Source organism: Maylandia zebra, linkage group LG12, assembly GCF_041146795.1.
Source record: "Maylandia zebra isolate NMK-2024a linkage group LG12, Mzebra_GT3a, whole genome shotgun sequence".
In the NCBI taxonomy this organism is placed as follows: Eukaryota; Metazoa; Chordata; class Actinopteri; order Cichliformes; family Cichlidae; genus Maylandia; species Maylandia zebra.
The window spans coordinates 4009852-4026870 of NC_135178.1; the positions used below are offsets into that span (position 1 = coordinate 4009852).

Here is a 17019-nt window from a genome sequence, read left to right on the forward strand (position 1 = left end):
AGTGACACTATTTCCCCCCCTCATTGCTCCAGTGTTCATCAGTGTTCATTAAGCCCACCTCCAGTTCCTTCCCCCCCCATTTTCCTTTACCTCGGGAAGAAAAAAACACACCTTTACTTTAAGGTATTCTTGTGCCGGATCATTCGCGCTGCGAAATAACTCGAATAGTGTCTCTAAGACTGAAAAGATGTTAACATGAAATAAAAACAGCAAAAATTGCAGTGGAGAAGTTTTTATTGTACACGGTCCAACTACTCAACCGCTTCTGTGGTTGAGTAACATCCCAGTGTGGTATTTTCTATACCACAATGGCAACATAGCATTATATATACAAATGTAGCAGGAGTGACCACAATGCTCTTATTTTAATCCTGTAGCACACACTCTCCTAATGTACACAGTACAGAGTAACACTGCTGCTGAAAAATAGCTGCCTGTGGGCGTAGTAAAGCCACACTGGGCCTATTGTGTATGAGCTGTATAAAACATCACCTCGAGATCCATTAAAATGCAGACGGGCCGCCTGACCAACCTGCTCTTAATCTACTGCAAAAAGGGAACATGTGCTTAAAACATGCAGTGCTAAGGCATGTGTCTCTCTCACAGCTTTTCTCATGCGTTCTTGCTCTCAGCAAGAGCTCCTGACGGGCTTCATCATTCATTCCTTCGCATGGGCGTAATTGGTGTGGTGAGAGGTGTGCAGCGTTTTCATGATCACGTGACCGCCTTTAAACCCCACAGTGACACCGGGCCTGTCCTGTAACCACTGAAACGAGAAGAAAGGGGAATTATGAAGTGGTGCGCGCCTGCTGGGGGCTGCGTTAATCAGGGTTAAATGAGGACTCTGGCAAACACACAGGGTTTATTTGACTAGGAGCTGGGTAATGGCCATCGGGAGCCAGATGCATAAAACTGGGTGTAGATTTATGAATAACACTGTGTGTGCAAAAATGTGCATATGTATTTAAGTTACAACATATGTACTCATGAACTTATTTTATAACTATATCAGAAAGAAATTAATTTCTCAGTCATGCTAAGCATTTTCAGCCGCTTATGCGGGACTGGGTTGTGGGTGCAGCAGTATAAGCAGAGACGCCCAGAGCTACAGGACTTCTCCACAGCCACCTGCACCAGCTCCCCTGGGTCTACACTGGTACCTCCTCCTAGTTAGACATGTCCCAAACACCTCACCTAGAAGCTGTCCTTGTAGAGCCACTTCAAGTGGCTTCTTATGTTGTGGAGGAGAAACAGGCCTATTGTTAGCCCATAAATGTGTTCCCATACACCTTTTGGAGGAACCTCATTTTTGCCACCTGTATCCATTATCTTATTCAGTCACTACTGAAAGCTTGTGCCTGTTGATGGGAGTGGAAACATATATCGACTGGTAAAACTCAGTCAGGCTGTTTGCACAACAGTTACTCAACTTAATTTAGTTAAGGTCAATTAATTTATTTACATAATTCCAAATAACAACACCAACTGCCTCAAGGGGCTTTATATTACCAGGTAAAAACAGTGGGATAGAAAAACTCCCTTTTGACAGGAAGAAGTGTTTGGCAGAACCAGAATCTGTGGGTGAAGGGAGGGAGACGGGACGAGAGTTTGTTAATAACTAAGGATTAAATGCAAAGGGGTGTGTAAATATGAAGAGTGAAAAGACTTTATGCTTACGAAAGAAAATAACAAAGATGTGAAAAGAAGAAAGAGGCGAAAATGATCAGTACTTGGGATTCTCAGTTCTGGAACCACAACCAGAGCAAAAAAGTCCAAAGCAAAGCATCCACAGATTCACACAGTGTTGCTGAAACTGAAACTGCAGATGCACGGATGGAACATGGTGCAGTATGTGGCTGTTTGACTGAGGATGATATGATTTCAACAATGAATTAGCCTAAAAAAGTTCCACAGCATCCGCTCTTATGTATAACCATTAGACTACGCCTACTGTATAGCACACTCAGTTGTTAAAGCAATAACAATGAAGTAGAAATAGAAATGCAAGCTATATTGAAACGTTTGTTTTGCTTTAAATTACATTCAGTTTCTCCGTATTTTCATTTCCATTTTCTCAGACTTGATTGGTTCTCCAGAAATGTGGTCTGAAGTATGTGTGCGTCCTTTGTTCTTCCATTTACATGTACATTTGTGTGTACCCTTATATGTATGTATGTATGTATGTATGTATGTGTATATATATGCTAATATATGCTAATGTGTAAGTACATAATCCCTGAGGAATTATTGTTTTTTACATGATATCCTTTCTTGACCCCGGTGTTCAACCTGCAAAAAAAAAAACATTTTGACACAAGCAAAGTCTTTGCAGGGAGCAGATAAAAAAGAAAGTTTCACATTAAACTGTGACATTTAAATCCTTCTGGAAACCTAGATGAGATTCTATGGACAATAAAACCACAATTTCAGCGCAAAATTTATGAACTCTCAAAGAATATTAGCCCCAAATTGAATAAAGCGCTTTAATGACACACAGAGAAATTGAGGGAGAGCGGTCCAGAGTTTGGTCGTTTTGTAGTTTCGAGATAAGCCCTCAGAGTGTCTGAGAAAGAGCGCTTCCTTATCTTCCGTGTCTTTATTCATACACTGCTGTATATTCACAGGACTTCACAGAGACAAGCTCAGACTGCAGAGAGAAATGGGTCACTTTGAAACGGCACTAGTGAGACAGGGGGAAGAAACTGAGGAGGTCAAGAGAATATATGATAGTTCCCCTCTTTTATTTTAATATTCATTGACTTTATTGTCATGACTCTTCATTATAAAATGGGCTTCCAAAGATATGATACATGATCAAATATTCATGTGAAATTATGTACAAATGCATGTTTTCCAAAGGAAAGGCATAGCACAGAACCTTTAGAGCCTCTTTCTGTCAGTGACCTGTAATGGAAGGAGTAAAAGCCTCAGCAAACCACTGTAGACAGCTGGACTTCTGAACAGTGAATGACAGAGAAAATCCACAAGGAATTTTCCTCAGCTGAGGCAGAGCAATGAGTGGTGATAATAGTAATAAGAATAATAACTGAGATGATTAATCAAAGCGCTTCAAGGCTGCAAGCAACAGTGAGGATTGGAGACATCAGTCATTCTCGATGACCTGAACACTAGCTAACCGAGTTGCTCCTTTGCTCGAACAAAAAAACCCCACACAGATCTGTAGATAGGCAGATATCATGCAAAGCACTTTCATGTTCAAGATAAATATAGCTGCAGATATGTGTGCTTGCATGATGTAAAGAGGTAAAGGGTAAAGAGTGAATAACAGTCTTTATGGTAAAAATGGCCTGCATTTGTATAGCACTTTTCTAGTCCCTAAGGACCCCAAAGCGCTTCACACTACATTCAGTCATTCACCCATTCACACACACATTCACACACTTATCTTAGATTTTCCCTTATTCTTATCCACCTCGATGCATCTTATAATTTTATTTGCAAAGCCTTTGATTATAAAACTTAAGGTGTTAAAAAGATGAAACAGAGATTGTAAAAAATGAAAAAAAAAACAAAACCCCAACCAAACAAGAAAAACATTCAGATTGAAATCAGGAGTAGAAACGTCAGTCAGTGAGGATAAAAAAAACTGCACACAAACATTTGCTTGAACTTTGTGGACTAAAAGACAGTATCTGGAAATGTTTTATGGTTAATGGTTTTATTGAACTGTGTTGAAAATGGATGCAGACACTTGTTTTTCTGTTTGTACTTTAGTTTTCAAATTCTATTCATGTGAAGCTTTTAGCGATTCAGCGTTGAAGGCCTGTTATGGTCGAAGCTGTCTGGTCTCTGAATGATAGTCTGTAGTCATTTGCAAACATCTCATCAGTGTACTATTCTTATCGCCTTACAAAGACAAACAGGCAAACTTCTAGAATCAGCAGTTTCTTCCTTTTGCAAAATCGTTTTGCAAGCACTCATTCCCAGTTTATCACATACTAACACCCAGTCACCGATCCCCTCTCATCAGATTTTAACAAATGGCTACTAATTTTCCTTTTAGTGTTGATTTCTAACATGATGAAGCTCAAACACAGACAAAAGTTCACTTTAAAGAATCGGTGATAAGTCAAGTTAAATCAATCAATCAGCAATATTCAGTCACAAGGTAATTCAGAGTGCTTTACTGATAGAAAGTGACATTTGAAACATCATTATATACAACATGAAAAAGCAATCCTAAAAATATAACAGCAACAATTAGAAATAAGTTGTTCTTCATCTTGTCACATATGTATGTATACAGTATCTGTCATGATAATTTTTATCGTAGATGTGATTGTCACTGCAAACGCAGGTCGTCCATGACACAAGCTTTGTGAAAACATTGTCAAAATAGTGGTAAAACTGTGGGAGGATGCAGTCCTCTATAGACAACTGTTTTACACTGATCTGTAATGACTAATCTTTAGACCATATGTGAACACGGGGAACCGCACTCTAGAAATGAATACAAACAAAAGCTTAAGAGGAGGCTGCAGAAATGGTTTACTGATAAGCCACTTCAAATAATAAAGATTCAAGTAAACAAAGCGGCGGTTATAGCTGGTGTTCAGGAAGTTTGTTGCAGAGGTGAGAACCAGAAAAACTAAAGACTTGCTTCACATTGTTTTTTTTAATTCTGGGGCCACATAGAAGACCTGTTGATTTGAGACTTTTGGATGTTTTGTAAAGCACAAGTAGATTTGAAATGGAACTAGGCCCAGGCCATTTGGTGCTTTGTAAATTAGTGTGTTGGAGTAAGGCGCTCAGCCTTTTTAGTGTTTGTTAAAATTCACGAAAGTTCAGGAAAATTCTGAAAGAACCGTAGCTGTCTGACTGATATGGACAGTAGTTTTATTTTTATTGCGTAAATAGACAAGACCCTGACAGTAAAAACAAAAACAACAGCTTTATATTGTTGACACAATTTTGGCTAGCTTTGTGTTAGCATGTGCAAAGATATCATGCTAACACAAAGCTAACCAAGAACCCAGAGTGATGTTAAAGCTAAGTGTGCGCCTTAGCTTTAGAACCTGATATTCAACAGGTAACAAAAGCAGTGATGAGCCGTCAGTGGTGTTGCCTCGGTTTCTCTCTGCTCATGTTTCTAAAGTAGAATCACTGTTGTGATCGCTTTGAAGTCTCTTTGAGCTAGTTTTCATTTTTGCCTTGTGCGTTTGCTTTTGTGTTCAAATCTAGTTACGAAGAGAAAGATCGGTAGCCTAAGGCAGCGGTCCCCAACCTTTTTTGCGCCACGGACCGGTTTATGCCCGACAATATTTTCACGGACCGGCCTTTAAGGTGTCGCGGATAAATACAACAAAATAAAACTAGTACCGGTACCGAAAAAAAGAAGATTTATTCATAACACACGTGAAAAGACCCAGGAAAACAGAGTTAATGATAAAAACGATAACAAAATAACACTGACAACCGATAAAAACCCTGAAAACCAAACATTTCACACCTGAGCCTCAACTCTCGCGGCCCGGTACCAAACGACTCACGGACCGGTACTGGAACGAGGCCCGCTGGGTTGGGGACCCCTGGCCTAAGGTTTAGATTGTTAGCTAATAGCTATGTGACAATACTTTTCAGGTCTTTGAGAAAAATGAGAAAGTAATGTTATGAGCAGTGTAATTAATTACCCTAATGTCCCTTAAATCTATATATCTATGTATCTATCTTGCTCATTGTTACATTTACATATCATTCTCTTGTTAAATGTTTAAAAACATCCATTGTTGTCATCTGAATATATACAGTGGTATTATGCATAGCAAGGGAAACTGAGCACCTTTGATATTGTCCTGTAGTTGTTCATTAGTGAGGCATCTACATTAAGCCTTCTTAAGAATTTGATTTCTGCTGTTTTAGAACCTCTTGGGAAAATGCCTGACCGGAGAGAGCTATTAATTATGTGAAGCACATCTGCTGCTATGAAGGTGAAAACAGCAAAGTATCCAAGCAGCAAACAGGGGATGTCATGTGTTGAACAATTCCTGTTAAAGAGTCTAGTGGTTGAAATTTGTCTGACTGGTAACAGTATCTGAAGGCTCAGGGCTTTCATGTTATTATGATTACCAATGATTTCCCTTATTTTCTTGACTTTTTGGGAAAAGAAGGATGAAAATCATTTCATGAGTTACTGGATAACAATAACGCTTTGCGGGGAGAGTGATGCAGGGGGATTTGTCAGTCTGTTGATGACAGGCAATGTTGTGTTCACATTATCACTGCTTTTATTAATAATCTCAGAGAAAAAAATATCTGTCTTGCCTGTTTTTGTTCAAGATTAAAAATACAAAGTCTCTTTTTATAAATGTCATAGTCAACCTGTTTTTCTGTTTTGTCTGCACACTCTTGCAATTTTACCACTGTGACATCCCTCCATGATGGTTTTTGCATCTTATTAGAAATATTGTATCTTCACGGAACCAATAACATTAGCAACAGTAATATTAAAGCGCTCAACATGGCCTAGTAGGATTTGTAGACAGAGGTGGTGTGTGTATTTTCATTAATAAAGTACTTTCCTAATACACCAGTTTTGATTCTTTTGCAGAGATGGCTGTTTTAAATAAGACAGAAATGGTCAGAGTGAACATCCCTAGGCTGTGCATGCTTTTGGAAATAATTACATCTAGGATATGTCCCTTTTTACGTGAACACAAAGGTTCTTTGTCATTGCTATTATTGCATTTATCAGTGTATATATTTAAACAGCCACTAATAATGTTGTTAAAGTCAACACACAGATGATAGTAGTTCAGCGCATTCTTCAAAGAAGCTTGTTTTGTATTTTGATGGACAAGAACTGAAATCCTGGCTTAGATTTAGGACAAGGAGCTACAAACTTGTGACAGCTGCAGAAGCATCATCAGGCTAATATAAATATAGCAGCATTGGAAATGTATTTAAAACAATATAGGACAAAGGTTAATATAAAAAAAATTAATAAAATTAAAAATAGTAAAAGTACAAGCTCAGGGTCTGTGAGGTACAATACCTGGAGGTCCCTGAATGTGATGTCGTATAAGACGATTCAGTTCACTAAAAACTGTAAAAGAGTATCTGAGATAGCAACACAAATAACATGAAGATAATATTTAATATATATAAAATATGTGATACTTTATGAAATGCTTAGCTAAGATCCAGCAGAATTAAAAAAATCAAACAGCCCAGAATCAGCAGATACGATGGCTTCAGCCCAATCAAGAGTGTTCTTATCAGGGGCACAAGGTGATGTATCGCAGTGAGAGATCCATTATTATTTCTCTGATAAAAATGACGACAAGATGTCTATTTAAGGTGTCAGTTTTAGGTGGATATCACCCTTTTCTGTAACAATGTTTCAAAGTTGTAAGTGCATGTTCAAATATGTCAAATGTTTCAATGGGATGAACTTATTGTGCAACTTGTTTCAAAATTAAAAGCTCTTGAATCTTCCTGTCAGCCTCCAAAATCTGAATAGATGATAGATTTTCTCTTAGGAGCTGTGCAACCGCCCCTGATACAGATGCATAATCCACCCAGCATAACATGGTTATATAGCTCGCAGCCATTGAGGAGTGTACACACATGTGAGTCATCTTTCTGAGATAAATAACAGACAAAACAGATCGGCTGACCTGCCTTCTTGATATGCAGAGCTGTGCAAAACACCACAGCAACTGCAACATTTGGCCCACACTTCTTCAGAGTTAACAAGCTACAGAAGACTACTTAACCTGTGTGCTGCAGGCATTATTCACAGACACTCCTGCAGGAGTGTTTTTTTTTAACAGCTGCTTGCAAACCCTTTCAAACTATTGTGATTGAACACTACACATGTTATACGTGGTATGATCTTAGCTCCAACTGTCTGTTTTGAACTCAAAGATCTTCTTTTAAATCTGCTTTCATCCATTGTTCTCTTTTGTAAACAACATAATTATAAGAAACCTTTCAAAACTGCCGAAGCCAAGTGCTGCCGTGCTTGCACAGATTCTCCCAACCCTGTTATCTAACAATCACAACTTCATTATCTTGTTATCTGCAGATAACAAGCTCTTCCCTTGTGATCACATATTAATTATCTTGCCACCCTGAGATAGCAAATAATGTGTCTTGCTAAATTAAAAAAAACAACAAGTTTGTCTGTTGCAGTAGCGGGCGACAACAAAAACATACCCAAATGTTGCTTTTAGGGTCTTAGCCCAAGCTTTAGTTACATTACGATCATTGTTACAACTCCAGCGTTTATAGGTCTACACATAGCATATTTTGTATCTCTATAAACAAAAAATGGATTGCAGATACAGAAAGTTTAGGTAATGATTGACAGGTATTTACTGACTATATAAACAGCTGCAGTAAAGTGAATTAGCAGTGTCCTTATGTGCTGTAATATGTAGGTAATACCCACATGTAGACCTGTGGCAGACACAGGGGAAGAAAACGCCAGACGAAACCCTGCAATTTGTAGCTATTTGTTAAAATTCTTGAAAAATAAGACCAAAATATATTTAAATCACATGAAAACAGAGAATTAGAAGAAATTTTGAACACATTTTAGCCAAACTTTAGCTGTCGGACGGATGGCCTCCCATTTGACTCTATATACTTTGATATATAGAGCAGCGGTCCCCACTCGCCGGGGTCCGTGAGTCATTTGGTACCGGGCCGCGAGAGTTGAGCCTCGGGTATGAAATTTATGGCTTTCAGCATTTTTATTGTTATTTTTTAATCGTTTTTATCGTTAACTCGGTTTCCCTGGGTCTATTCCCGCGTGTTATGGATAAATCTTCTTTTTTTTGTACCGGTACTGGTTTTATTTTGTTGTATTTATCTGCAACACCTTACAGGCCGGTCCGTGAAAATATTGTCGGACATGAATGGTCCTTGATGCCAAAACATTGGGGACTGCTGATATAGAGGACTTCACCGTTGGCTCAATGAGTGCAAGGTGACCATGTCCTGTGGCTACAAAACAAGCAAACAAGCCAAAATCATCATTCCTCCAACACCGTGTTTCACACCAGGTTTCACAGTTGTTAAGAGGTGTTTGTGCCAAATATGGTGTCTTATGACCAAACATCTTCACTTTGTTTTGGTTTGTGCAAAGCTCATTGGACCATAAGTCTTGGGGTTTGTTAAGAGGGAACTTTGTGTGCTATCATGCTAATTTTAGTGAGGCGGCTTTCCCCAGCTCACTCTTCCAAACCAGCCTTACTCATTCAGTTTTTTTGTGCTGTTGTGAACTTTAATATTTAACATGCTAACTAAGTTGTAGCTGTTGGATTTTTTGCATATTCTCTGAGCATCGCAAGGTCTGACCTTTCAATGAATTTGCATTGAATTTGTGTTGGCATATACCTAGTGGAAATGCCCCAGACCAGCAAACTTTCAAAACTGCTTTTACAGAAGTGGTTATACTTGCTTTTTCACACAACACATGGAGTTATTTGTTTTTCTAAGACTTGTCATAATCACATAATCACAAGAGCAATATTCTTTGTTCATAGCTGATAATGAACCTATTTGTATCATAATATATCATCAGAGTTATGCTCAGTGATACATTTGTTTTATTAGTGGAAATGGCCAACATCTTAAAAATATGTACTTAATGGCACACATTTCTATTATCAAGTACTAAATATTTTGACGACCCCCGAGTACAAATCACGGACCCCTGTGGATTCTTGGATCCCAGTTTGATGGTTACATTTTAGTCACTAATTTGCATTTATATATCAGCTCTATTTGTAGTCATGTGCAGTTCCATAAACCTGAGCGTGCAAATAGTTACACTATATTCATACCTGTCTCGCCTCACCTACTTAGTACAGGTTTGCAGTGTCTCGTCTACAGGCTAAAAAAAGACTATATGTACTGTTCGCTTAGTTGGTGTCAGCAGACGGTAAATATGAAGCAGCACAAACAGCAGGAGCTGATGAATTAGCTTTCACACTTTGTCTCTGTTTGTGCTGTAACTGATAATCAGAGAGGACGTCTTTGCTCTGCTTACTCAAAGCATCTAAAATTGCTGCATTTGTATTAATATGTGTAATGATGACAACCTTGCAGGTAATGTAGGCCATTTATTATTCTTGCATATAAAGATCTTAAAAGACGTGAGATAATCGTGTTTTTCCCCCTTGCATTTTACGAAAATAAAAAATGACTAAATTGGAGTCATCATCTCCAACACCATCTGCTCAAGTACTTTTGCAGTGTTAACAATATATTCATTTTACAGAAAGACTTACATCTGTACTTGTGGTAAATATTTTAAAGAAATACTGGGCTGCAAATGAATGTTACAATTCCCAGACAGCTTTCATGATCCTGTGCTGAACTATCTGCATAATTAATTGATGAACTTGCTGAGACTCGATTAACATTACTGCAAAGCTTTGCTCTGTTTCTGTGACAAAGTCAACACTGGCCTCCACATACTGAGAAGACAGGACAGAGTTTAAGCAAGGACAGAGCCATTTCTTGTCTCCCTGCTATGCAAACAGTTCACTACAAATGACTCCTGTTGAAACACAAAGTGGGGACATGGTTGCTCTGGCTGTGAAGACAACACGCTGTCCTCCTGCCACTGCTGCCTGTCTGAAAGCCCTCCCCTTTAGACAGGCTGCTCCTCTGAGGGGGCCTGTGCACAAGCTGCTGAGAATGCAACAATGAAGCAGCAGGCCCCCCGACAGCAGCAGCTAGCAGCCATTATCCAACTGCAGTGTGTTATCGTTTCTGCAAAGAGACGTGTGTGAGTGTGTGTGTGTGTGTGTGTGTGTGTGTGTGTGTGTGTGTGTGTGTGTGTGTGTGTGTGTGTGTGCGTGTGTTTGGGGTAAGTTTATGCTTCTAAGTCATTACCTGTAAATAACTGTCTATGCTTGCAGGTTTGATCACTTGCAGGCCTCTGGTGAGCGTTGGAACAGCAGACTAGATGGCAGTTTGATCCCAAACATGTAAGTGATCTTTCAAAGCTGCCTTGCTTTAGCACAAGGGCTTTATTAATTATGCTTAGATAAACTGGCAAAGGAGGTTTTGTTAAGTGACCTAGTGTAAAATACAATATTGTTGTATTATTGTATGTTTAGACAAATTAAGACAGAGCAAAGCAGCATCTTTCTCTTGTTCCTTCAGGAGGTTACAGGTGCACCCAGAGTTGTACAGGTACAAGCTCATGTTTCAACTCTCACACTGATAGTTGTCAATAACCATAATCAATTAAAAATGATCCAGAAGTTTATTTTTAGAGGTAACGTGTCTTGTTCTCGACAAGAACAAGAACAATAACGTATGACTGACAGTCAGTTTGCAGATCAGAAGCTATTTTGCTTGCTTGGCAATGCAGAGTTCATAAGAGGAAGTATTTGCAGGCAAGCGCTGCGCATGCTGAGTGGCACAAAAACAGATTTACAAGGTGAATTTTCTCTAGCACACGCACACCATCGAGGCCTTAACGAAATACCTGCATGCTTACAGTATGGCTACATTAATTTACTCATTTAGACTAGCAGCTTAATGCTGGCTCATCAGTCACTAGTGTTTGGCATTTTCTCAAAGGACATTAATTAACATGATGATAAGGCATCAGTGTAGCCGTACCGCCTCGGCATCGCCCCATTTGGAAGCTTAAGGTTGTAAAATACCTTACATGAGAGAGAACTGTGCAGCACGTAACCCAGCACATGAAGCATGTTCCAATAACAAAAGAAGGAATGCTGCTTTGGAAGGAAAAGAAAAAGGCCCAAGAGTTTAACGTGTCCTTCTCTTGAGTATTTACACCCACACGCTTGGATCATATTTAAAACCCAACATATGCATTTGAAGGACGCAGATATTAAAACATTTTTTTTGTGTCTTTAACGTTTGGCACTTATGGTCTGTATTGAATATGATGCTATTTTTATGTTCAACATGAAAATAGACTGCTGCTCAAATCCATTTTTTTAAATCAAGTTCCCATTGTAATTACAGCACAACTACTGTACACACAGTGGAATTTATAAGCTAGCATTCACGGTTTCATTGTGCTGTAAGTGTATGGAGTTGTGTATGTGAAGTCTTTCTTTGTTCAGCGTGTCACAAAAGACAATAAAGCTCCAGGTTATCAGTGTGTCACCATGATAAATCCCTGCATATACACTATAATTCACCATTAAAATGGCCTGACAGTGATTCGGATACTGTCTCTAACTTGTCAAGAATTTAGAAAATGTTCATTATTTCATCACAACCACAATACAAAATGAAAAATTACCCTTTTCAGACTGTCTCTGGAGTTTTGAAGCATTTTTTCCCTTATGGCAGATTCTTGACTCTTGATACCTGTTTGGCAAGTGGCGCACAATGCCTGCAGTGACAAAGATGGAGATACAGAGTTATTCCAGGACACTGAGAATATGTAGGCCTATTATGCTGTGGAGCAATAGGCCGACTGCCCCACTCATCTCTTTTTGCTGCCATTATTCTGCACTGATAAATGACTCTTGCAGCTGCCCCTGATAAGAGCCTTCCCTGCCTATTCATCAGCTCTCAATTCAAGGCTTTACACTCGCAGCATAGAAAGATCTACACTAGCAGAATTAGTGACTCATGGTTTGCTATCAGGGGAAAGGCTACCTCCGCATTTACTGTTCTTAACAGGGTGTCGATAAACCACCAGCTACATGTAATCAGGTGTGGATGCACTCAGATAAACCTACTCAAATCTGTTTGTTTTTTTTGGCTCAGTGGATATTCAGCTTATAATAAATACTTAAAGATCAGCATTACACACTTCAAATGCCTAAACTTCTGAATAGATATTGTGGAATAGATATGTAGACCTCCTAAAGCCTCATTAAGCATAAAACACAAAAACCACATCAGATTAGTTGGTTTTTAAACCAAATTTGACCAAACTGACAAAGACTAAAGCTAACAACTATATTTTTATCAAATAGCTTCGTGAGGTCACAAAACAATTTCATTTATTTTCTTAACCTCAGGGAGGCTGGAACCTGTTCCAGCTGTCATATGGTAAAAAGGTCAGGTACACCCCGGACAGACTGCCAGTATATAACGGGGCCAACACATTAACCGATCAACCTAGCAGGTCTGTTTTCAGACTATTGAGAGGATGTTGGAGTACAAGGAGAGATCAATATAGAAATAATAATCATAACACTTCTTACTGTAAGTGAGGAATATGAGCAGAAAGGTGAACATGTCAAGCTCTCCCTGCCTTTGTGTAAAAGTTATTGTGCACTTTTATTGTGCATTTTCTTTCTTGAGATTTACATTTGTGATAAATGGTGAAATATTTTTAATATATTTATAACACCCCTTTGTTAAACATCGTGAAAACTATGCCAAACAATTCCCAGATTAAATTTCCATCAGAAATCAGAGTCAACTTTGACTTCAGGTAGGCTGGACCGATACGGTTCGCTTTATTTCATTTATATAGTACCAAATCACACAAATCACTGTGTGAAACTCCCTTTTCTGTCAGTGTAAAGATGTTTAACTACAGATTTAATCCCAGGAATATCGTAATATCAGAAAAAAGTACATAGTCAAATACATGTCTCAGTTTGTCTACATGATAAAGAGATGTTGCTTTAGCAAGTAAAACATCCTATAAAATCCTAACCTGAAGGAAAAAATCTGTCAGCAGGACTTAACTTGCAAGAAATAAATGTCTAAAATTGAAAGAAGGGAACTGGTCGGTAATTTGCCAAACTGTCTTGCAATTATAAACAAAGGATTTTTCTTTAAAAGAAGCAGCAAAATGTGTAAAACTTAAGAAAATACAGTTAAAAGTGTAACATTTAAGCCTTCCTTCACATTGTCTAAAGCCATGCAGTGGTACAGATTGGAGCTTCTGCCAGACTGGCCCCTGGGACTTATGTTTGACATTCCTGGTTGACTTGATTCTATAATCTTCATATTATGAGATTCCACTGGGGTGCGACAGACTTATAGAGTAATAGTTAAGCCAGCACATGGTGCCGCAGAACACATTTTGTTAGTATTTTTCTTCAATTTGTCACCAATTTTTACAACTCACTTTTTTCAAACGGAAAGATGCCATCCAGGTTCTTAAGAAGTGCTCCCTCTCCCTTCCACACTTCAAGAAAACTCTTTAATGTAAAAAGACCTGTTGAAAGAGCAAAAGAGCTTTCTCCAAGGCATGAAACCCAATGCTAATAAACATAAAGTGATGTATGTCATGGGGGTATTGAAGTTAGTGGGTGTGCACATTATTTTAGCTTGGCTCTCTTCCAGAGGCATAGCCTCGAAGCAAACTCCTCACAGGCTGAGTCACTGGTAATCCAGGATAGAAGGCATGTCAGTGACAGTCTGTATCTGCGCTGTCACATCCCATCGCTCAGACAATGTATCACCCCATTCATAGCACAGCTAGACTTTGATGTGCCTGAATACACCCAGTAACACTGTCCTCTTTTAAGCTGGTAAGTGGGTGGATGTTGCTGACTCTTAATCTCTCTATCTTCTCTGTGATCTAGCACGCAAACTTGGCAAGGGAAGGGCATGGATTTATGAGGCATAATTGCTGTTAATAACCTTAGGGCTTGGAAGGTTTCTCTTCGACTCTGCTTATGTAAATATTATATTAAGGCCCTCGGTAAATTAAATAGTTCTTCACACTGGTATAGCCTTGTGCAGATGTGTGAAGACCTGGGAAGAAAAGCTTTGAGGAACAACAGAAAAATGGCCTCAGTTTGGAAAGAAACAAAAAGGATACCCTTTTGTTGTAGTTAGTTGGGACAATTCTAAGGCCTTAACAGCCTAAAAGACATAAACACTTCCAGGCTAATTAACTCCAGGTAATGAATATTCACTTCATAAAGTATACTGTCTGTGGTATTTTCCTCTGCAGTGCTAACAAAAAGAAGTGCATGTGCCTTCTCCCTTTGGCTTTGTGCCTGCAAATTCATCTGCATGCTGCTTTTAGATCACTAACAATTTTCCAGATTTCTAAACCAAATAGTAAAATAATGTGAATACTCTTGGTCCCCAGGGTTATGCATATGATTTCAGTGCAAAAGGCTTTTAGTTTGTAGCCAATAGTTGGAGCCACATAGGAGTGGAGATAATAAAAAAATGCTTTACTGTTTAGACGGGTCATTATTAGGTGATTTTGGGGCGTTTTCGAACGGAAAATGCAGACATGCTGTGTTGTCTGGCCAGATGCCAGAAAAAGATCAATAGCTTCCCTATTCTTTATTCTTACTCGAGCATCTGGGATGCATGAAGATTGAATTAATGAGCACTACATGCAACACTCTCCCCCCTGCCCACCATTGATTTGAGCTCATCAAAACCTCATTGTGAGAAAGTGCGGTTAGCCTCAAATGAACTCAACTGGCTTCACTCAATTAGACCGAGAATAAGCCTTCCTGAGGCTGACGCCTCTTCTTGTTAAGATGACAGTGATGACAAGGGACACTGAATAAAGGATATTGATGAAAAACATGTTGATTAATATGTCAGCGGTGGGCTGGTAAATGATGAATATTTCAGTAATGTACAGTGTACTCTGGGGTTTGACTCTATTGTGAGAAAATACCCTGAATCAACAGAATTTTATATCGTCATCAAGGCAGAAGGTGCCATATAAGATCCCAGGTTTAATTTTATTCAAGGCCAGTTTTTTATGCTTTGTTCAGCAAGTGCAAGCAAGATCCTGTTCAAGTCATCTTTTTCAAACTAATTAACTTCAATTTCTCAAAAGCATCACATCATGCAACAACCTAAAGATACTGAAGAACAACTGAGAAATGAAGTCACTGACATTTGTCAGTCTGAAAACGCTTACAATGCCAATTCTAAAGCTTTGGGATGCCAGCAAACAGTGAAAGCTGTTATTTACAAATGAAGTAAACTTGGAACAGTGGTGAACCTTCCCTGGAGTGGCTGACCTACTAAATTACCCCAAAAGCACATCGATGACTCATCCAGTGGGTCACAAAAGAACAACATCTGAAGAACCGCAGGCGTCACTTGCCTCAGTTAAGGTCTATGTTCATGATTTAACAATAAGAAAGAGCCTGGGCAAAGAGCTCCAATAAGAAAACCATTGCTGACCAAAACAAACACAAAGCCTTATCACACATTTACCAAAAGACTCAAGACTTCTGGGAAAACATTTGGTAGAGTGACAAGACAGAAGTTCCCAACTACCTCACCCATAAAAACACATCATACATGGTGGTGGCAGTGAGATGGCCTGAGGGTGCTTTGCTGCTTGAGCGTCATAATTGATGGTACCATGAATTCTGCTTTTTACCCACCGTAAATGTCCCACCATCAATTCATGTCATTCACAAGGTTTGGGGTGGTCTAGTCAAAGTCTGGGCTTAAAACCTATCCGGTTGTTAAGTGATGACGTGACGAATCCTACTTCCGGGCCTAAAGTAGCCTGCGTTTAATATGGCTTTTGTGTTGTTAACATGTTTAATGTTATGTATTTTCTTCTATTTGATCTCAAAAAGCTCCTAAAACAGTCAGTGATCACTGTTGACCTCCCTCGGCTTTTATTACCGCTAATCATTTATTTAAGCTCAGTTTTTAAAACCTTAGGATGCAACTACAGCCCAGCCCATGCAGCAGTATATGAATGACTAACCTCGTATTGTGGACGGATTATCTCAGTTGTTCTCCTGGCTGAAGTTTGGTCCTTTTACAGCATCCTGCCATGCGATTACATTTGTTCCTGACCACCGAGAACACTCACGTTAACTTTTATCGAGTGGAAAAAAAGTTAGCTTGCTTATATTATGCTAACATAGCTGTGTCGCTAGCGGTCATGTAGCACATCACTATATACCAACTAGCCAAACTTCAGTAACCCTACAAACGTCACTGCTGTTTAGTTTTCTGTCTTCATTTATGTCGGAAGTGATAGCAGAGCTGTACGTTTTAATTTGTTTCCAAAACCCCGCAGTCAGGACATGCTATATTGTATTTAGATAGAAGCTAGCGAGCTAACTCCCTGCTAACTTCTAA

At 39.0% G+C, this 17019-nt stretch overlaps 1 long non-coding RNA gene across 1 annotated transcript; it reads right to left on the reverse strand.

The window, feature by feature from the left end:
* Positions 1-269: 269 nt before the first annotated feature.
* Positions 270-16766, reverse strand: LOC143421322 (uncharacterized). Its single transcript, XR_013100943.1, has 3 exons — positions 16640-16766; positions 12263-12355; positions 270-766 (listed from the first exon to the last, which is right to left on the reverse strand). It is a non-coding gene; the product is annotated as an uncharacterized LOC143421322 (long non-coding RNA).
* Positions 16767-17019: the final 253 nt, after the last annotated feature.